This window comes from Mastigoproctus giganteus, chromosome 1 (genome assembly GCF_048544385.1).
Source record: "Mastigoproctus giganteus isolate SK-2022 chromosome 1, ASM4854438v1, whole genome shotgun sequence".
NCBI lineage: Eukaryota > Metazoa > Arthropoda > Arachnida > Uropygi > Thelyphonidae > Mastigoproctus > Mastigoproctus giganteus.
In genome coordinates this window covers 171,138,247-171,162,620 of record NC_143575.1, presented here as the reverse complement: position 1 = coordinate 171,162,620, position 24,374 = coordinate 171,138,247, and positions in this window count along the sequence as shown.

Below are 24,374 nucleotides of genomic sequence, written 5' to 3'. Positions count from 1 at the left end.
CATTACAAAAACAAAAGCTTTCCCCTTTACCCTTGGAAGTAGTTATTCTCTAATTAAATTCCATATTAGTACACTGTGATCGTTGCCAGCCAGTGGGTCTTTTACTTGCAGATTCTTAATCCATGAAGAATCACTGCTGATAACCAGATAAAGAGTATTGCTTCCTCTTGTTGCCTCTGTAACATGCTGCTGTAGAAAACAGTCATCCAATAAATCCAAAAAAGCCTTGCTAGTGTGTGAGTGACCAACCAACAAATTCCAGTCAACATCTGGAAAGTTAAAATCCCCCATTGTGATTGCTGGCCCACTATTTCTCTGTAAAGCTGTTTGTTGTACTCATCATAGTCATTAGGCTTATAACACACTGCTACTCTCAATTTTGTTTTCCCAGTGCTGATATCACACCAAAGCCACTCAACACTGCACTCGTAACCAATGTCAACTGGATGCACTGCCTTAGATTTAATATGCTTCTTAATAAGAGCATAACTCCTCCACCTCTCCTGTCCTTTCTGGATACATTGTACTCCCCATATTCAAATTCAGCATCACTTATGTGTGAGTGACATCATGTTTCGGCTATTGCTACAATGTCTGATGATGACTGATCATTTGATGACTTAATCAGTACTTCGAATACATAAAATTTATTTACAATGCTCCTAGTATTAGTGTACATGCAAATATACATGCACATGTTCTTACTCTTAGTTACCCTAACACAGTCCATGTATTCATTTGTTCCATGATGACCCACAGCAGGGCCTGAAGTCCCAGAGACCTTTCTTTCCAGGCTGCTGCGTGTACCAATAAGTAGCATTGCAATAATCACTTTCGCATCTGCTTGCGGCTCTAGTTAAGCTATTAATCTGTGTATATAATCTAGCAGTTTTCCGACCTTCCACATCACTGCCTCGGTAGCATCAGCAAATATTCTTGCACCCCCTTCTATTCAAGTGTATCCCATCCCTGTAAAAACAGTCTCTTCTGTTAACAAGCACAGACAGCGATGAGAAAAATTTACCCCATGAGCCTCTCCCAATCTCTCCAGAGCCGAATTGATTAGCAAGGCTCTCATCATATAATCCCTCCTATCGTGTCTGGGCGGGATGCAGACACTTTCAAATTCAATCCTAACTCGCAACTTTTTCCCAACATTGCCCTGTACTTGTTATCAGGATGAAAATCATAAACCGCTCACACTAAGTTCAATAAAGTTATTCCTATGATAGAATACACGAATTATAAAAAAAGGCTTTTACTTAGCATGGCCTTCTACCTCTGCCTTAGCTGCATCTTCGTCTCCATTTGATCCTTCTTTCTTTCTTTCTTTCAGCGGCACAACTTGCGTATTATTCCATTGCCTTTCGGCTAATATCTATCTACACTCCAAAGTACAGGCCTTGTCCTACTTCGTGTCTTTCTTCAGCGCATAGTTTCTTCACTTTTCACTGTCCACTTTATATTAATGTGATATATGGCCATAATTTTTCATGCCTATTACAGCAATAGAGAAAAAAGAATATTGTACAATAGCCTCATTTCCAGGGATGTGACACCCGTACTCGATGTAGGTATGATACAAGCAAACTCTCTTTGCATTTGATATGAAATGAGTTCACGTTAAACTTTCTTTAAACTTTCATTTATAGTAGAAATTTACTTCTGCACAACGAAACTTTAACCCTGGTTCGCATCAGATTATGCATAATTTCATACGCATATGCGATGGATAAATTTATAATTTATCCGTTGCCACTAAGTAATCAAGCAACCTGAAATTTCCAGCCAAGAACGAACGAGCATCGTTCACTCTTATAAAAAAAAACAAAAAAAAATCCTCGACGCCATGACTGCTTGACTGGTGTTGCCCTCTGTAATTTTATTATCGAACTGATGCAGTATAATTACGTCACAGTCGAACTAACCTTTATATACACGGAAGTACCTATATAAATGACGGTCGTGGATTGTTTTTTTTTTTTTTGTTTACAGACCGCTATCAAAGTGATCGATGGTTCGAAAAGTGACTTGACTTTTCTTCGCTTTTCGAGAGATGGAAAACTATAATCCAGGACTGCTATTACAGCCGAGATGATATTAAGTTTTGGGAATCAAGTATTTGGGGAGCAGAATCGGAATTTTTTTTTACATTTTTGGCATAAGATAATGCAGTTTTCCGTGAGTTCGGAATACCAATTAAATGGGCTAATTCCGCCCAACCCCATCTGAAGATTAATGATCGCCCGATTAGACAGCTTAAGTGTATTTTGATTGTTGTCCGTTGCAAGCTCACCGACCAGGAACTGACGACGATAAAAGTACTGCTCTCGTTTAGTATTAATTCTGACTGAAAACATCCCTACATAAGGAATCGAATCATCCCACAAGCGTCAGTAACAGAATTATACAACATGACCTTAACAGTACTTGAAGTATCCAAAGGAAAAACTTCACTTCGGAGCTCAACGAGAACTGGTTATTAGGCTCACCCAATAACCAGTAGGTCTCCCTTTAGCTCTCGGTTCGTCTCGCTGTGGTATAGATTTAATGAAATGCGTTGAGAGCATCCCACAGGGATTGCTGATATGGATCTCTATTTGAAAAAGTCCATTTCGTCTGATTTCGCGATATTCAGCTGAAATTAAATCTGGTGACAGTGGAGGCATCACAGTAGAAGATTCACACTCATGTTCCAGGAACCAGTTCTGTACGATTGTCGCCCTGTGGCATGGCGTATTATCTTGTTGGAAGAATCCATTCGCAGATGGATACACTGCAGTCATGAAGGATCGGAAACATCCAAATGTTCTACTGGTATCAAAGGATCCAATGGGTACCACGAAAATATTACCCACACCATTACACCACCAACAGCCTGGACTGCTGAAACTGGCAAATGGTCCATGAACTAATGCTGTTTTTGCCATATTCTGGTCTTCCCATTGTGGAAAAATAGCACGAACCAGGATTCATCAGACCAGACAATGTTCTTACAATTGTTCTCCCGTCCAGAGTTGGTGTTTCTCAGCCCGCTCTCATCGCACCTTCATATTTCTTGCTGACATGGGTAGTGGAACCCATATTAGTCGTCGGCTGCAATATCCCATCCGTGACAAGATACGAGTACTGCATTCTGAAATGCCTTTTTGGTTAACACTGTTTTACAAGGTTATTATTTGACTGAATTTTCTTCCTTTCTGTTACCTCACACAAGTCTTGTCAGCCCTCATTGGCCTCTCTCATCAATGAGCTGTTTCCCACCACAATATCGTAATTGTCTGTGTCTTCATACACTTGAGATATGCCGTGCATGAAAACCCCAGCAGGGCTGCAGTTGTCAAGATATCGGCATGTCTGGTGCCGACTACGATACCACGCTCAGTCACTTAATAAAATTGTTGGAAAAAAAAATTGTTTTCTCTTTATATCTTTTGTTTGTGAAATTCTAAGATTTTCATCTTCATTTCCCCTCTAGGATAGGCCGTGACCTTTCGGTTAGAGAAAGTACAGAATTCTTAAGGTTCGAGCCAGAATATGATACACGAATAGGGAACCCACAGTTTTCTAATAAAAATTCTGAGCTTATCTATCAAGAAGTAGGTGTCACTGGTTCCATTTAACGGAAGCAAGTGTGTGAATGAGGAAAGATGGACAAAATCAGTCACCGTGCAGTCATCCAATATTCTTATTAATTTAAGAAGATATGGCTACAACAATGGGATAAGATGCTCCTTCCTATTCCATGGTTAAGAAGTGGGCAGCAGAATTTAAACGAGGGAGGGAGAGCCTGGACGATGACCCACACCGTGGAAGACCTGCAACGCCCATCACTACAGAAGTTGTTGACAGTGTGCATGATCTGGTGATAAGTGATCGTTGAGTGACATTACCAATGCTTTGAGAATCTCATCTGAACGTGTGTACCACATAATAACAGAGTTTTCGCCATGAAAAAGGTGTCAGCACGATGGGTCCCAAAGTTGTTGACAATAAACCAAAAACGCTCAAGACATGTCAAATCAGGTGAATATTTTTTATTTTCAAACAGATCCAGCACTCCATCTGCATCTGAAAAATCTGATGCCATCACCTTTCCGGCAGAGGAAATTTCCTTGCAAGGTTTGTGACCATGGATGAGACCATGGTCCATCACTTTCAGCCAAACAGAAAAAATCAGTCCAAACAGTGGAAACATAGCTCTTCTCTCCCTCCAAAGAAAGCCAAGTCAATTTCCTCTGCCGGAAAGGTGATGGGATCAGATTTTTCAGATGCAGATGGAGTGCTGCTATTGGATTACATTCAGAAAGGCCAGACAGACGTATATTACGCAGACCTTGTGAGGCGTTTACCTGCAAACATCAAAGACAAGCTCCGAGGAAAACTCAGAGGAGTCTTGTTCCACCATGACAACACGCCTACTCACAAGTCGGTCATTGCCATGGCTCCACCCCCATGAGCACGGCCTTGAAATCTTGGACAATCTCCCATATTTCCGATATCTAGCACCATCGGACTTTCACCTATTTCCTAAGTTGAAAAACATCTGTCTGGCATCGATTTCCCACAGTGACGTCACTGATGCAGTGGATGCATTCCTGGAAGCCCAAGAGGAAACTTTCTTCGCAGCTGGAATCAACGCACTGCAGCATCGGTGGCAAAAGTGTATTGACTCCAAAGAGAACTGTTGAAAAGAAACATTACCAGATTCCTTAAATAAACCCTTCATAACTCAAGCCAGGAACTTTTCAAATGCCCCTGTTTTCCAAGCTTTCTTTCTCTAACTTAAAGGGCTTGATAATGCTGTAAGATTATGTAGTTTATTGTCTAATACAAACGCCATTATTATGATATACACTTTTTCGCTAATCTCAAAATGGCATGCAATATCCTACGTAATGCTTATCAACTGAGGATATACTAACCAAACCGAGTATCAGAATGGCAAACTTTCATTAAAAAAAAAAGGGACGTCTATTTTAGAAAAAACAACAATAACCTTCGAAACAAATTGCTGGGCAGCCAGTACGTGGCATGCATTCAAGAACTGAGCAAACCAAATAATAAACGACTACTTCTGTAATGACGTATGAATTATAGCATGAACGTGTGCACGAACTCCGTGGTGTAACATACACGCAGACCGATGAAATGGTGCACAAATGTGTCAACTTTGATTGGCAAAGAAATGAATGCGTTGTACGATGAGGACAAGTTTCCTTTGCGAATTATATTTGTGTGTGTGCGCGAGCTTTGTTACTTAATTAGGTAGTCCAATACGTTCAGGATAAACCCGACAAACACTTGTGGTTGTTTTTGTTTTGTTTCTTCTTTATGAAACTACAGAAGAATTAGAATTATTTCAAAAGAATCCATGAAAATATTTTGATGCTTTCGTGGTTTCAAACGCCCGAAAAAGAAGACTATTTTGTTACATTTTGTGGCTGTCCAGTATCAATAGAAAATTTATTTACTCGTTCGATACAGAAATAGTAATAAATAATAATTTTGTTCTACTGTACGAAATTAAAACGTACAATCGAACTGATAAGTGAACAAGAGATGCATTATTTAGTTTAGCACTCTGCTGCACATGGGAAATGATGGCAAACAGGAAAAATTAGTGCGAAAATTCTTCCATCCAAAGTCAGTTGAACAATGTTCTGGCCAGCAGGAATTTGTGAGCAACCTGAAAGAATTCTTTAGAGTTTTCAATCAAATCTAGCTCGAGCTTATTGGAAAAGGAAGTTATTCGATAAGAAGGCTATACTCATGGATGCCATATTGAGACTTGGGTACATAAAAAGGATATTGTTGTTTTTTTCCACCCGTTGAAATGTGGAAAAATAGTATTGAAGGAAGTCAGTTGCCAGTATCTGCCGAGTAAAGATTCTGGCACCAGACCTGAGATCTTCCATAACGTTCCTTAGTTTAGAAAGTTAGACTTTACAACAAAGTCTTAATATTTAAATTAGGATTAGGAAATTAGTCGTTTTCCAAAAAAAAACAAAGGTGGCTAAGGCCAATGAGTCAGTACGTCGTATCTGTAAACTGCGTGTATTCTACTTTGGATGTCCTATTTATTGGGATAAAAAACCAGAATTTTCCGGAAACAATAACAAAAATAAAAAAAACATGCAGCCTTCGTTTGACACCGACTAACTTGGCCAATGAGAAACAAGCGTATAAGAGTTCCTTCTACCAAAGGGAATCGAACCCGAGTTTCTTTCCATATGGTATGGAAGAATTTCTAATTTTATTGGCGAAATGCAGCAAACTGAGACTAATGTTAATGTTAGTTGTAGTCCTAGCTGAACAGTGCAGAACAAGGGTAGAAGTGGCTGGATTTTCCCACCAGCGTGCAGGTTTCGTAGAAGATCCAACCCAAAAGAGCGAAGGCGGTTCACCTTGAAAAGAAAAATATTGAATTTCGAGAGAGAATATACAAATATATTTGGGTGTTTCCTTATCATAGCGAACCAGTCATAGTAATTCAGGAACCAAGGACTTCAACAAACTCATTTGGAGAGAAAGAGAGAGAGCATTTCATATTAATATCGGGGTGACGTGACTAAGCAGAAAATCATTCGTGTTCGTTGCGTAGCCAAAGTAGAGAAAAACCCTCTCACAGAGCCAAGATAGAGAGAAAAGGGGCCCGAATATAGATTGGCACTTCAATTAAAAGTAAGTTTTCCAATAACCAAATATTGGCTAAGAAATTATGCAATATATTCCGTTCCTTAGCATAAGAAGTTCGAAAAGAAATCAAAGAGATTAGCTGAATGATCTTGTTACAGAATTCCAAAGTAATTACGATGATTATTTGATGTTAAAATCTTAAATGGGTTATTTCTGATGGAAAAGAGATTAGTTGGGAAATTTCTTCAAAAAGAAATACATTTGAGTCTATTGTCAAGAGTGGGTGAGTGAGTGAGAAAAGCAATTATTTTTGAAACCATAAAATGTTGATGGTTGAAATTCTAAAGATTACTTAAATTAAGTGCAATTAATTTTTTTTAATCAAATATTTCAGTTGAATGATTTGTTAGGATGTCTTGTCATCATTTAGAGAAAACTAAAAATATATTTTTAGATTGTCTTCCATTATAAAAGGAGTGTCTTATTGGTCAGTTGAAAAATTCTTGAAGTATCGATTACAATGGTAGTAGGAGGACTCTACGTGTATTTTGTCTGTAAGGTGTAAGTGCGCGTGAAACGATTTACATGTTGTAGGGGGGGGGTTGAAATAACTCACAGAGGAAAGCCTACTCGCCGTGCTAACTACAGGCTTGGCTAAAGAGGCTTTTAAGGTGGTGTGAAGGCGAAGAGTTAATTTCATGTGATAAGATATTGAGGGTTAAGGAGGGAAGACAGGTTGTTAATAACCACGTTTGTATGTATGAAAATAAGATACAAGCAAAGGAAATGGATAAACACAAAGATAGTGTCTTATCCTCATAAAGTAGGGGTGTAACAGCTGACAGAGAGCTTTAGATGTATTCATGCATTTGACTTCAGAAGGACCTTGGTCATAATAGAAAGGTGGGCAATCACTAAGATCTTTTCGAAAGAAGATACAATCAACGGCTTACTTCATGGCTTCACACTGGAGATATTTAGAACTGCTGTTCATTGAATGAGATCAGAGCTGCTGAGAAAATGTGTGATCTTGAGCCATGAGATCGCCGTGTGGCCATACGGACCTAATAGTGATTCTAAAAAGAGTGCAAATGGTTCGGCAGGAAATTTTGGTGCATCCATTTCGTAGTTATGATCCGGCACCTCAGAACCTCTTCCCCATCGAAGCATTACCACTTTAGACCTATAAAAGATGATGTACAGCTAGTAATGGCTGGACTATAATCAGTTGACCGAGATATTCGTATTGCGTTTGCCCACTAGTCGGATATGGCGTTAAGGTGTGCTGGGAATAATGTAAAAAACAGCGTTGCGGTTCTTCTACGATTCGACGAGTAATGTAATTGGGATGAAGTAGGTGGAAGGGGCATACACATGAGATCGAGTGCATACACTACCACGAAAAATCCAATCATAGCTTTTGCGACAAAAAAAAAGTTAAAAACAAATATTTATACTCGTAGGATATTTAAATCTATGTGTAGTTTTTTTTTTTTTTTTCTGTCTACATACATACATACATATATATATATACATATATATATATATATATATATATATATATATATATATATATATATATATATATATATATTAAATAAATTATAATTTTAGAGAATAGTACGTTAAGCAGTTTTTGAATAATAATGGCTATTTAATATGTAATGCGCAGTGGGTTAATTAAATGTTAATGCAAATGAATGATAACTAATAACACAGAAAAAAATTATATATAGTTAATGAATAAATAAATAAATGATAATCATAAACCAAAGTACGTGTTATCTTATCAAGAAGCCAACATGACCGTGTTTATAGAAGCATAAAATATTTCGATTAACCAGCCAGTTTAGTCTGGCTAATCGAAATACTTTGTGCTTCCATAAACCACGGTCATGTTTGGCTTCTTGATAAGATATGGCACTCAACATAGCAGTCTACCATACCTTGGGTTATGATTATCCTTCATTTATTAACTATATGTATATTATATAAAAATTTTCTCATCTATGTTATTAGTTATCATTCATTTTCATTAATCTTGACTTAACCCATTGCGTATTACATATTAAATAGCCATTATTATCAAAAACTGGTTACTTAACGTACTATTCTCTAAAATTATAATTTATTTAAGTTTACTATCCCTTCTCGACTATAGCTGCTTAGCGCCGGCCGGAATACGGGTCTTATACTTTCTAATTATATGTTCTTAGTATTCGCCATAGTTTCATAAACATTCCGCGTGTTAGCCATTCCTTTGTTGTTCCCCTAATCAAAAATTTGTAGAAAGTCCTCCTAAGGCCTTTTCCCACCTCCTCCCACGGTCCTTTGCATTGAGACAGCTGCACTGGTGTCTCCTGTACTGAACCCGTAACTTTTTGCCCTCCTGAACCCATATAAATCTAATAATTCAAAAAAAATTCTACAATTCTAAAAATCCTAAATAAATTCTGAAATTCTAATTCCTATTTTACTACAACAGCTGAAGTGGTATTGATATAACAATAAAATGCATTGTCCTCAATTTTATCAAAGTTACACAAGCGAAATATTACATGAAATCTGTTACTTCAGTAATTCTTTACCCGGTGTCCAGAAAACTCGTTCCATCCGTCCCATTTAGATTTATAACAGTTTTTATATCGATATTGTTGGTTGGCAAGTTAAATTATAATTTAATGATGTAGAGCGTGGGTTAATGATCTATTGTTAAACTATAATCGGTACTTTTAAGTAAATATGGGTGGTTGAGTTTTAATTGATAAAGATTTGAGATATCATTTATTTCTTATAAGAGATCGTATGGCTGATTACGGTTCTATTAGTAAAGTTTTTTCCTTTTCGTAACTAATGAAAGAGTCGTTGTGGGTTACTATAATAAAAACTACCTACTATCCCCCTTTGTCTTTCCCCCGAGGAAGACGTTAATTGTAGCTGAATGTGAATATTTTTGTTTGGCTTTTGACGTTAAAAACGTTTTTACTGTGGTTATTACAAAAATTTTGTAACGAAAACTCGTCATGCTAAAGGCGTTACGGAAGTGACGTCATCTTCAGCTTCCGCCAGAAGTGAATTATTGTAAGTTGTATTGTTGCAAATTCTTTACGTAGTTTAATGGTACGAGTTTGTTGGGTGCAATACACACGAGTTACACTGTAACAAAATAACCCAGGGTGTATTCAAATAAGTTGGAACAAGGACGTTACGTGGTTTACCATCTTAGAGATTAAAATTTTCACTTTCACAAGGTGTGACCCAACGTAGCTCGCTGTAGACGCCCACAGTGATTTAAAGAACACTGCGGACGTCTACAGAGAGAAATAAATCCAAGAAATACTGCGAACGTTGTTTTTGATTTATCAAAAACAATGTTCGCAATTGTCTTGAATCAATATACCATTACACAGATAAGTCTACGTGCCCGGCGACCTCATAAATTGAAGTGGTATAAAAACATATGCTCAACAGCCTTCAAATGGACAGAAATTGGGAAGACTACACCCACGATAAACTCCTAATAAAGCCAACTGCCTGACATTAATAGAAGAGGATAAAGCAGCAACGGATTGAACTATACTGCCATCTGGTGTGATGGTCCCTGTCTAGCAGGTGTTTCTCATCTTATTTGTACTTTCCAACAAAAAGATAATAAAAATAAATTGTAGTTGTGCAAAAGTACAAATGCCAATCCGTCCGCACCTTTTCATATATCCTTGTATCCGAGTGACTGTTCAATAAAACATCCTTCTTGCACACATCACATGTTGACATTTTCCTGATGCTAACCCCACGACATTCTCTTTCTTCACTTTGCCTGATGGATGTTTGTGACTTTGTATAGAGATGAACCGGAGATTTGAAATGTCAGCCGACTGACCTTTTCATCGGCTTCGATGTAGAGGAAGCGATACAGGGCGTGTTTATTGAGGAAATTCCCCCTAGCCAAGGTCAAAACAGTGGACACAAAAACAGGAACGCTTAACCTTTAAGGTGATTAGCCGGGTCCGCAGCTCGGAATGCATTGTTAACCAGTGTGAATGGGTTTTACTAAGTGTTCGTAGTGCGTGGCTCATTAGGCAAACTCGGGCTGCTGCTGTTGCACGAGAGAGAGAGAGAGAGAGAGAGAGAGAGAGAGAAGGACGGGAGATAAAAGGAATTATGTCAAGGCTCGTGGTATGTCTCCACCCGGCTATAACCACATCCTTATATTGGGCGGGAAATTGTAATTACTCGGTTATCTTCTGATATTTATCGCGAGAGGCGGAATGAAGCTTTGTGATAAGGCTGGGTTTACGCACACATTTGCTTGTTTTACAGATGTTGGGGCATTGGAAAGGCAAACATATTCAGATAGATATTAACGCAGATAATCCATTTCTTTCTCGCCCTAAGTGTTGCAGAAAATAACAGCCAATCTTCGCGAAACTTCGAAATGAATAAGCAGAACATCTAACGACCCCCGGAGGCATTTTATTCACAAAAGAAATAACTGCGCATAATAGATGGCAAAAGGAACAAAACGAGAAAGACTATTAAGAAAATTGAGACAAAAGGAAATGCGCTTCATCATCCAGGGAAATGTTTAAGCCTTCGAAGAATAATTGTATCTCATATTGTGAATTGCTTTAGTTTAAAATATTAAACACCATCAGGCATCTATCATATTGTGGACTTATACTTCATAAGTGATTTGTCACTATTGCAACAACAGGGTACCTGCCCATCCACCGATGAGTAAGCCAACAAGCTTCGAAACGGTGCCTTCTGGGTGGTAGTATCCGCCAAGAATAAGTAACATTAGTCTTCTCCACTGGTGAAGCGTTACTTATTCAAAGGCATTACCTCGGCCACTCGTTGTGAAGATTGATTCACAATATGAGATACAATTAAAACGATGCCAATTATGGAATTGGACATTTCACTACGTACAAAACATGGTGCAAAGGCACCGACCCGCTCAATTGTGAATCTTAAGCGTAATCCCATTGCTTGTTCAAGGAGGGAAAATTATACTGCCCGCCTGAGACCAACTAATTCATCCAACTTGTGAAAAACCCACAAAAGTTCCATGCATCACTAACAAGATTCGAACTCAGGTTTTTTTTTATCCGCTATGGGGAGGACGGTAATTAAATCCCCTGTTCTACCGCGAGGACAACAAAAAATTGAAGAAATAACTATGAATTACTACTGAATATTCCCAAACATTCAGTTAGCACATAACAAGATATCAACAAGAAGTCATTAACTAATGACTTCAGCCCTAACCCTGTACATCACCCAACTGACTACCTCTGATTGGACACCACCATGAACTACAACAAGGTAGAACTGAACCGAGCTAATGAGATTGCAAAAAATCACACCAGTGAAGACAAATCCTCTTCTGAACGGTTGCAGAGAATAACAACACAGGATAAAAACTCGGAACCTCCCTTGCGAGTCGTACCGCTGGACTACACGATGAATCTAACAAAACTACTAAGATGACGGATTTGAAGACACGAAACTTGAAAATATAAAACTGAAAAGTAAACCTAAAGCGACGTGACCATTGAAAAAGACAGGACATATCTAGACCCCTGGACTTTAATTCGAAACTCTTTCTTACGAGCTCAGCAACTGGAACAATACCTGGAATGGACTTACCACCCGGGGTGGACTTACTTCCTGAATAGGATAAGCACCCAAATTCGGCTGTGACAAGGTTTCGCCTCTAATGTGGCTACAGTGCACAAGGCGACCAAAGCTACGTGCCCTTGCGCAACTACTTTATACCCCTTCCCTACCCCTCTTCTTCGCCTGATGGAGCACGTTCTCCATTGTCCAGGGGATATCTCCCCTATCGCCCCCATCCTTCTACCTTCTCCCTCTCCTTGTTCAGTCTAAACCCCACACTATCTGTACGCGCGTTTTTTTTTATTTCATCCATAGTTCCTTGCCGCTGAAATCTTCGCACCTGCCAGAGTACCATTGCGATTACTCTACTGCCTGACCTGCCTCCACGTGGCTAAGGATGGGCAACGGGGGGGGGGGGGGTCCCACCAGGGCCCAAAGGCTAAATGGTCAGAGGAACAACGTAAACTAACACTACAGAATACTAACATACACTTTACACTTTTTGAAACCTCTAGCCTTCACAGAGTACACAACACGGAGATGGCCGTTAGACAATGAACATTATCCTTTTATCCTTTTTTCAGCCCTTAACAACCATATTCCAGGTCCACTTTAACTTCACAAGAAACATTCTGAGGATTCTGGAAGCCAAGACATCTGAGAATCGCACACCAAGACTATCACTGCAGCTATACTATTTCTTGGAGTTCCACGCGGTATCAAGGACGCTCTTTGCTGTGAATAAATAAATTTTCTGTTTATTCTCCTCAATGACCACACGGTCAGATGAGTTTACAGTAAAGACAATGCAAGAAACAGCACCCTCGCGCTTGACCACTCAGCTACGGCTGCCTTTTAGTCTCAGAACCGTTCCTTCTGTATCACTCCCTTGTGATACAGAAGGAACGGTTTTTCACGATGTGAAATATTTCACCTTTTCTGACTCACAGAAGTGCAAATAAATCTAGGAATTTGAACAGTCACTAAACGCACAAAAGTTGTTCACTTTTGTGGGTTTAAGTTACAATGTTTGAATTTATTTTAAATTCAAATTTCAAATAAGAACTCAATCTGTGTTAGTAACCGAGAGAAGGAGTCAAGTGCAGTAATTAAACACCTTCGGTACACATTAAGAAGGCTGGACACAGTACATCAAGGTTATCGCATCCTTCAGCAATGGTAAAGTGCAATCCGCTATGTTTTGTGAAACCGGGACCGAAGTTCCTTTAGGAAGTAACTTAAACCATGGAGGTGGGGGAGGCATCTCTTCTCCAAATAACAAATCACCCTGCCACAAATTACTAGTGTTTTTTTTTTTGTTGTTTTTTGACAAACGCCGACAATGTGTGACATTTTTGCTCCGCTGCCTTGTCTTTCATACTGAGGTTTACCAAACATTTACGAAGGAGTGTAGAAATAAGGTATTGTTGATTTTAGCAACTCTAAAACCTTTGTCATGTCTTTTGTCACCTGCCAAGCTAAACACTTACGTCCCTGAAAGAATTAAGCAAACTGACAGACAAAGCTTCAAGATGGTAACCTACTTTCGTTGAAAAATATTTATATTTCCTTGAACCCCCCCCCTCTCCCCCACCTGCCCAGAGTTGTGTTCTATGCAGAAGCCCGTCTTCCGATAGCAATAATACGGATTGGATAACCTGCTTCAATAAAAGTATTATTGTCTGTCCAGAAAAGATTAAGAATGAAGAACAGAAAATGAAGGGCGCGGAGGATTACCTATGTAGGATAAACACCTACACAAAACAATTAATAGGTTAATAATGCAGCATGTCCAGAAAAAGTATGCCGAAAAGTTACTACGTCTATTAGTAATCGCAGCACTCGCTTGAAACAGAAAGCGACCTCTTAATGGTGAATTAAATATCCCATAAGTTGACCACGACGTTTGCAGTTCAATAAGGTTGGTAAACGGAACGGTTGTTGATAATATAAGATTTGAAAGACATCGTGCAGGTAAAGAACACTTCGATTATAGTATCGGTTCCTTACAATTCAAAGAAACAGTTCATTTTATCTTTTAGTTATGGCACCAAACACTCTCGTGGATAGCACAGTTCGTATAATCACCGTTCTCCCCGCACCCAGTGGAAAAGACCCGAGTTCGAATCCCGAATGACACGAGGATTTTGTTATAGAAAACAATGTTTTTTAAATCATAATTTTTATTTGAAGTATTGCTCTATATTCCAACATATTGTCAAGAACCGACAGTTTAACTTCATTCATACTTACTTATGGCTTATATTGCGTGTCGCATTTTCGTTGCGATTTCCCCGAACCCAAGTTACATCCATGTGAAAACTGCCTGGAGGGCGCCTAAAGAAGTTTCACTTCGAAAAGTTTCCTTTTTATGTTCTTCGATGACCCAAGAACATCGAAAACGAATAGTTACATTCGGTCAGGACTGTAGGTCGTTTTGAAACAGTAAAGAATGCTTAACTCGTAGTCATTCAATGAGCATATTTTTCACTATAATAAAATGTATGTGGTTTTAATGAAATTAGTCATTTTCCTAACAGAAATGTGTGATTTTCTATCTTCATTACTCCCTTCCGTGTGTATCTCGCCCATCATCCATGATGTTTTGTCTCCAAGTGCATTTCCCAAATGCCACATAAGCGGCTTAAAAAGGTGTGCCACAGCTTAAAGAGGTGTGTCGCAAACTTAAAAAAAAGGGTTACGAAACGCTGTTGTGAGCAAAGAAATGATTGCACTGTGGGACGGGACAATGGGCCACTTATTTTTAAAAATAAATAAATAAATCTATCGCTTGTTTACCTCACCTTTTGAACTTATCACTGAAAAGAGGAATTTAATCTGGATCAGTTCGAACAGATATTTATCCACCTGATGATCAAAAGAAAAGAACCAAAAATTCTGATAACTACAGAACAATGTATCTTTAAACAGCATAGCCATTAACTCAATACAGTCACCTATAAACGCTTATTAGTATAACACTTCAAACTACTTTCCAAGCAATAGCACTGATTTGCTGGGAGTGGGATGATCTGTATTATTACTTCGCAAACCGGATCCTTGACAATACATTACTTATGCGTTCGATAACAGCCCATACACATCAATGTTGTGTTCGACACGATACCTTCAATATTTGAGACAAGTAGTGAATTGTCTCAAAATTCACCGAACCACCGATAGAGCTCATCGATAATCAATCCAATTCAGTTCCACAGCAAATCCTTCATTGGTCCGTTTATTTTTAAGGCAATATTAATGATAGTCTTCTCATTAACAGTGGATTACTCCAAATTGAGATATTCGCCGACCATGTGGTACTCAATACCCAATAGCCTTGTCAACTGGACAGCCACGAGTACTCCAATAATAAACCCATCAAGTGGCACACCATACCATTTCCTTTTCGTGTCCCAGCTCAACAAATCTAGTAGTAGCTATTGCAAAAACTACGTTGTGTCCCTTCTCTATCGTCCGATGAGTTGATAAGATAGACGATTTAATCTCATTGTCTTCGTTTTTCATCTTCCTGTTAAGTAGATGATAGTTAATGGTTAATTATTGAGGGTAGTCATTGGCCAGTTTGGGATGAAAAAATTCGAAATTCGGGGAAACTGTTCGCTTCTTCCTGAGACAGGTGAACTCACCCCCCCCCCCAATGAAAACTAAGAAATGTTTCTCAAGAGGGTGGAAAAAATAAATCTGAGGACGATTTTCTTTTTTCTTTTTGAAAGAAGGGCACTAAAATACGACGATCTTCGACCATTTTGGAATTTTACTCACACATGAAGCAAAAAAAGAGTTGATGATAAAATTATAACGGATCCTGGGAGTATTTGTAAGGCTTTTGCTAATTATCCGTGATTTAAACGGGATTAGATCACCTCCAGCGAGACCTAGAGGATCTCAAATACATTTAAAAATGGCATCGAGACAGAACACATTTTTCGGTCACTTCAAGTACTGCACCTGACTTCATATAATCAGGTATTCGGACTGTCTCGCATACTATTTCATCGTCGCTGCCAACCGCCAGTCACGTACAGCAGCTTCCGTTGGCAAACGACTGCACTCTTTCTACTAAACATGAGGCGATTACGAAGCGGAAGATCTTTGACACGAACGACCCTGAGCTGTGCAAAGAGATCGTAAAATTAATCGCACGGGTCAGCGTTTGTGTTTGCGGTCCTCTTTTATTCTCTCCATTATGCTCCTCGATGAACACGCTGCAAGAGGTTGGCTCGGATGTTTTGTCAACAGTGACGTAATGACAGTTATTTCTCGGAGAAAGTCCAGTCCGTACATGAACTGCGTGTGTACATCCCGCTTTTACCTCGACACAGCGCTCGTTCGCAGTTTGCGTGCCGAAATTCATTGCAGCGCGTGCCCGTGCTCGAACGTCCTCTCTTCTCCTTTCCCCGTGACTGGCATTGTAAACCTTGCTGGAAATCCCCATATACTGTACTTTACTCCTCCACCGGTGTCTTTCCATTTTGCTTTGAGATCGCTCAAATTACCAGAGAGGCGATTATCCGGGGACATCAGAGCGGCAGAAGCAGGTCGCACTATTAATCAGAGTTGCCGACCCCTCCACTCTCTCCCGACTGTTCTGTGGGGAACTATCTTCGAAAGCTGGACACGGCAAACATTTATTGTTAGAAGTCATTAAATTCACTTGGGTTCTGAAGGCGATTTTCGGAATATGCAGTATCGACACCTGAAGTAGAAATTACAAACCTATAAGCAAATTGCAATTTATTGAACAAAGCTTTCTTTGAAGAAACCCTTCGACGCCACTTACCACTCCATCCAATTTTGAATCCTCTGCTTTCTACGTTTCAAATAGCGTCATCCATCTCCTATAATTTTCTTTCCTCCAATTTTAACTCAGGACACAGTAGTTACAGTTCCTTCGAATTTACCACTTTTAATCCTCCCACTTGAAGTACAGTTTTAATCTACCCCCCTTGAAGTACACTTTAATTCTCCTACCTCGAAGTAACGGTTTCAAATGGCGTCTTGTCAAGAACAGCTTGGAAAACTGCGCACGCCATTTGCTTTTGTTGACACTGTTAATTAAACACAACTTTTATAAAATTGAATAATTATTAGGATAGGTGAGAAAACAGCTCGAGATGAATTAAGTACACCGGGGGATGTCATGGGCAAATTACAGAGAGATAAAGTATTGAAGCCAACAACAGTTCAAAGTTCAAGTTAATCTGTAATAATAGCACAGAAAAGCTGGCAAAGATAGATTATGAGAAGTCGCTGACAGAGAGCAGGGGGAAAGAACTGGACAAGGAGTTTTTCGTGTGGTGAATACAAAGAAGAGAAGAACGAATCAGATCGGACCTTTGTATAACGGTGCGAGAATTTCAAGGATAATCCAGCTGAGTTTGTTCATGAATGAACAGGGTCTTTCGATCTTTATAGACAAGAGTTCCTTCGTAGTCAGCTGAATCTGTGCGCGTGAGGTTGGCAACACACGATTAGTGATATTAAAATTATATATGTGTGTTGTGTCTTATATAAGGCGGCCTCTAAACATTAGTTCATCTCCGCCATGGTTCTCTGTGATGATATACAAATCCCTGTACAATGGCCAGAAATGAATGTAGTACTATGTTTGCGTAGTGTGTGCGTTGTTTCTGGCCACTTAGCTACCAGGAAGCACGGTGGTGAAGACCACAAAGAATCCAGCATCCACTAGAGAAAGTGTAATACCAGTGGATGCTAGCAGTTCCCTTACCCAAAGGAAGCCCAAATTTAGGTACAAGAAAGTTAAAATTATATATAGTGGACACAGTGTTTTTGTCAAGTGGTTCCTGTGGTTCCCCACAAATCCACGTTGAGTACTCTGTGATGTATACACAACATTGCCAGGCCAGGCAGTGTGGGTTATGTGTGAGTAGTGTGTTGTTTGACTGGCCTCTCAGTTACGGGGAGGCTCAATCACCATGGAAGGAGCCTTTCAGCATCCCTCCACCAGCACGAAGAGCCGAGCCAGGAAGGTAGAAGGAACGCCTGACGGGCTCTCTCTCTCCACTTGTAAAGCAAGAGAGGAGAGAGGCCAAGTTAGAGGAACGGAGCGAGTTGGACAGGAAAAGTAAGAAAAGGAGAAGGAAGCAAAGGTAGGCAGAGCGGAATGCTACCCCCAGCAGAAGGCCAAACGGCCAGATGATCCTACGCCTGTCAGTTGACCAGCGTCAGCAGAACCCCTTCGATGAGGATTCATCGAGGGTGGTTAAAATCCCGCCAGTGGAGTGTCCCAGGCCAGCAAAAGAACCCGAAAGCATCTAATCCCACGCCGATGGAGAGGTGGCGTCAGCAAAGGAGCTTCACGGAGAAGAGGTGAAGGTAAGAATCCCCTTGGTTTATCCCCTGCAGAGAGAAGTGTCGGCGTCGACAAGAATCTTTGTCAAGGGAGAACATGTTCTCTGTTCTAGGAGCAACAGAGAACATGTTGGGGCATTGCAGGGGAAGATGAAGTTACTGTGGATGCACAGGAAGAAAAAAAAAAGAAAGAAGAAAAAAGAAATAGTGGCAGCTCTCGAGTGGCCACATAATAGAAACTTGGTGACGTGATTGCAATGGTGCATCCTGTGAAGTAGCGAATCATTACTGGGTTTGGTATATCCTTATTGCTGACAAGTTATTTAATTTCTGGTGTGACTGGCAGTGTGGAACCTAGTCGACAGAATGAGCTGCAGTAGCCATAGGTGTGCCAGTTGGTGGTTGTGAGTGATAGTGGCGTCTGCTGAAGACCGCGGTGGCCTAGCCTCTGGATGGATTGTCGGTGAATTGAGGGCCAGAACAAGCTGGTTGCAGTGGTCAAGATAGATCGGCCAGTCCTCTGACTGGAACCACGTGATGCCATGGGGGATGTCTTTGTGTGTGCGCGATGTAAGGAGTGTAAGAAAATCAGGCGACAACTCTGCGTTGTTATGGGCCTATATAAGAGTTTGAAGGACAGGGTGGATGCCCTCGAAAGTTCTAAATTGAGGGGCCCATCAGGCTCTCAGTTGCCCACATCAACGCCAGAGCTTGCACTTGGTCATCACGCAACACAGCGGCAACCCCCAAGGCAGAATGCGCTGGTCCCACAGGAACTAGTAGTTGTTGGTGACTCATTTCAGGGAAACATGCTTTGTAAAAAGGATAGGTGGAACAGGACCAGGGTATGTCTGCCAGGGGCAAAGGTTGATTACGTTGTAAAGCGGATATCATTTTTTAAGGGCACAAAAGGTGATATAGTTGTACACGTTGGCACTAATGATATTAGGAGTAGGAGACCGGCAGAATTACTTAACAAGTACAGGTCACTGTTGAACAAAAGTCGAGAATTAGGGTTGAATTTGAAAGTGTCTGCAATTCTGCTCAGACACGATAGAAGGGATTATATGATTAGAGCCTTGTCGATCAATTCGGCCCTGGAAAGACTGTGCAAGGCTCAAGGGAAACAATTTTTTTCAGCCTGGACTATACTTGTTAACAGGAGAGACTGCTTCTATAGGGATGGGATACACTTAAATAGAAAGGGTGCAAGAATATTTGCTAATGCTATCGAGGCAGTGTTAGGTGGGTCCGAAAACTGATAGCTTGGGGGATACAAGGACTAATAGTTTAACAGTAGCCGTAGGCAGAGGTGAAGGTGATTCTTGCACAACTTCTATTAGAATAAGTAGCGACCTGGAGCGTGGGGTGTTGGGGATTTCAGGGACGGATGGCAGTCATCCTGAAATAGGTGGGTATATGGGATGTGTTAGGGTAACTAGGAATAGGAGTAGGAGCATGTATGCTTGCATGTATACCAATGCTAGAAGTATAGTAAATAAATTTGATGAATTTGGAAGTGTTGGTCAAGACATCAAAAGCGGATATTGTTGGGATAGCAGAGACGTGGTGTCACACAGATATAAGGAATGCCGAACTGGAATTTGGGGAGTACAATGTGTGCAGAAAGGATAGACAGGATAGAAAGGGAGGAGGTGTTATGCTGTTAATTAAGCAAAACATAGAAATCAAAAGAAGTGCATCCAGTTGATATAGATGAACAGTGCACTGTTGAGTCAGTTTGGTGTGACATAAGCACTGGGAAAGCAACAATAAGAGTAGGAGTGTGTTATAGGCCTAATGACTCGAATGAGTACAATGAACAATTGTACAGAGAAATAGAGTGGGCCAGTAAATCGGAATGTCTTATAATGGGGGATTTTAACTTCCCAGATATTGACTGGAACTTGTGGGTTGGTCACTCACACACAATTCAGACTTTTGTGGATTTATTGGATGATTGTTTTCTGCAGCAGCATGTTCGAGAGGCAACCAGAGAGAGTAATACTCTTAATCTGGTTATCAGCAGTGATCATTCGTGTATTAAGAATTTGCAGATAAAGGAACCACTAGGTGGCAGTGATCACAGTGTACTGACGTGGGATTTACTTAAAGATTTAATTACCATCAGGGGTAAAGGAAAGGGTTTTTGCTTCCGTAAAGGTGAGTACAGTGGTCTCCGACAGTTTTTAGTTTCTGTACAGTGGGATCAACTGACGATGTTACAAACAGTAAATTCTAAGTGGGAAGCATTCAAGGAATTAATCGTGGAAGCTACTAAAAGTTTCATACCTATTAAGAAATATTGTTCAAGGTTTAGGCCTAAATGGTTATCTAATGAGCTAATGAGACTCGTAACAGAGAAGAAAAATGCATGGGATGCATATAAATTATCAAGCGACTCAGAAGCCTATGGCAGATATAAGCTAGTCTGTAATCAGGTCACAAAGGAGGTTAGGCAGGCGAAGGCAGATTACGAGAAATCGTTGGCATAAGATGCTAAGAAAAACAGCAAGGATTTGTTTACTTATATAAACTCTAAAAGGAAGGGGATGAAACTGATTGGTCCACTTGACATCGATGGTTCGTCTGTTGATAATCCTACTCAGATAGCAAACAAACTGAATGAGTATTTTGCATCTACATTCACACATGAGGAATTATTAAGGTTTGAAAATGGCAGAAGGTTATCAAATTGTAGCAGGATACTTAATGATTTTGTAATATCTGAAAGCAAAGTGGAGGAGAAATTGTTGAAGTTAAACATAAGAAAAGCACCTGGGGTGGATGGGATCTATCCAGTTATATTAAAGGAGACGGCAAAGCAACTAAGCAAACCCTTAGCCATAATTATGAGAGCATCCTTGGACTCAGGGGAGGTTCCCACGGACTGGAGATGTGCAAATGTATCCCCAATTCACAAAGGGGGATCGAAGGGTGACACGAGTAATTACAGACCAGTTAGTTTAACTTCTGTTCCGGGTAAAATAATGGATTCACTGGTTAAAGATGCATTGCAGGATCATCTAGACAAGACTGCAGCAATAATTCAGACACAGCATGGGTTTGTTAAGGGAAAGTCTTGTCTGACAAATTTGATTGGATATTATATGATGTGGTTACAAAGGAACTGGATGCAAAAAATAATTTTGATATCATATACTTGGATTTCAGGAAAGCTTTTGACATTGTTGCTCATGGAAGACTATTGTACAAATTGGAGCAGAATGGTATTAAGGGTAAGTTGCTACAATGGATAAAAGCATGGTTAAGTGGGAGAAGACAGAGGGTGGTAATCAATGGGTGCTGCTCTTCGTGAACTAATGTTATTAGTGGAGTCCCACAGGGTTCGGTGTTAGGTCCACTGTTGTTTTGTATATTTATCAATGATATTGATGAAGGTATATCAGGCTTAATGTCGAAGTTTGCAGATGATACAAAGGTTGGCAGGGTTGTTAATGACAGTAACGGCAGTGTGCTACTGCAACAGGATCTAGATAATTTGGGAAGATGGGCTAAGAAGTGGCAACTGAAGTTCAACCTTGACAAATGCAAAGTACTACATATGGGTAGAAGTAACCCCAGAGAAACGTACCAACTGTGTGGTACTACACTTAAGGTGGTAGAAAATGAAAAAGACCTGGGAGTAATTGTGCAGTCAGATATGAAGTTTTCTGAGCAATGCAGACAGGCTGCCAGGGCAGGTCATGGGGTTTTGTCAATGATATATAGGAATTTTACTAGCTGGGAGAAGGAGGTGATTGTCCCTCTGTATAAGGCAATGGTCAGGCCACGCCTTGAGTACTGCGTACAGGTCTGGAGGCCTCATTTTAGGAAGGATGTAGATTTACTTGAGCATGTACAGAGAAGGGCAACAAGATTGGTGAGGGGAATGAAGGGATCCTCTTGCCAAGAGAGGCTTAAGTTCTGAAAATTGCAGTGGCTGGAGACTAGGCACCTGCGCGGTGATCTGAATGACGTGTATAAGGCCTTGAATGGGTTGAGCACGCTGAATTCTGATTGGATCCTTCCACTTGTTCAGATTACGAACCTAAGGGGGCATAAATTCAAATTAAGAAAGGACAGATGTAGAATAGATGTGCGGAAATTTGCCTTTAGCCAGCGGGTGATTAATTGGTGGAACAAACTTCCATCTGTCGTTGTGGAAGTTGACAGGTTAAATAAATTTAAGGAGGAACTGGACAGGCATTTGGAGGGAATGGTGTGATTTTTTTTTTTTTTTTTTTTTTTTTGGCTGATGCTGCATAAGCTCATACACTTGCTTTCTTGCATCACATGCCACTGCTGCTACTACTACTCTGACTCTCCACTGATGCAAAAAGCATCCTCAGCCAGACCAAAGTCGAAAAGACGCCTTTTAAATGATCCATGACCAGTCAAACGAAAGGACGTGTAGACGTTAGGGTAGAACCAGTTGCAACGTCGTTTGTTGAGGAAGGTGACATCCGGAATAAAGAGGTTTAGTAATTTCACCTCTTGATGAGTTATTCCATCGTGTCTGCCATAGGGAAACCAGTTCAGTCCACACACGGGTCATCTCATGTTTGATGTCAGTGTCTGTACGCGTTTTAATGGTGAGTATTTCAACCTCTTTATTCTTCTTGATGGCATGAGAGAGGCCGAAGTATATGACATGGAGATCTAGGGGTAAGCATCCAGTAAGAACCTGTAGTGCAGCAGTTGACCTGGTCCGACACGCACGAGTCATCATAAGCCGCTGGACCTGAAGAATCAGACGTTGCATTCTTACTATCGTCATCCTGTTATACCAAACTGCGGCGCCATATGTGACAATGGGAATAAATACAGTTGTGTAAATAAGATGTAAAACCCGGCCTTTGAGGCCCCAGTCTTTGGGGATGAAGCGTGCCAGCATGGCAATATAGGCTTTAATTTTCTCTTTGATGGAACATAGGTGGGGAATGAAAGTTCCTCGGTCATCCAGTGTAATATTCAGATATTTGACAGCGCGTTGGTTTTTGAGTGATTGCCCTTTATAACGGATGGTGGGAGGCCTCCTCACATCCACCTTTCCTTTCAGTAGAAGGGTTTTGCTCTTTTCAGTAGAGACTGAAAGTTTGTTGTTCCCACTCGGAAAGGGCAGACAGTACTGCACTGGCCCTAGTTTCTATTGTAACTCTCGTAGGGCCTTCACGACGATGACAAGGTCGTCGGCATAAGAAATTTGTGTGACCTCAGAAGCCAGTCATCCAGGATCATATTCCACACTGCTGGACCAAGGATGGAGCCTTGGGGACTGGAATGGAACTGTGTTTTGATGGTGAGACGTCGGTTAGAGAAGTAGCTCTTGAGGCGGTTGAACAAATTCTGAGAGCAATCAGTGGCCATGATCTTCTGTAGGATGGCCAGCCACCAAACGGTGCCAAAGGCGCCCTTAAAATCTATAAAAATTGCAAAGACATAGGTGGCCTCAGAATCTTTTGCAAGTTTCAGAATCGTGGTCAGAGCATCAATTGTAGAACAACTCAGCCTGAACCCGAACTGGAGTGGAGCTGCAAGATCTTTAGTTTCGTATGCAAGCTGGAGGCGAAATAGCAGGAGTTTCTCAAACAATTTACCCAGTATTGGTAAAAGTGCTATAGGATGATAAGCTGATGTCCTACCAGTGGGATCCTGTGGTAGAAGTCTCAGGTTTGCAAGCTTCCAGCGTGATGGTAATATGCCATCTTTCAGGCAGGTGTTGAAAAGCTGGATGAGGATAGCAAGAGCGACAGTCCAAAGACGTTTGACAGAAT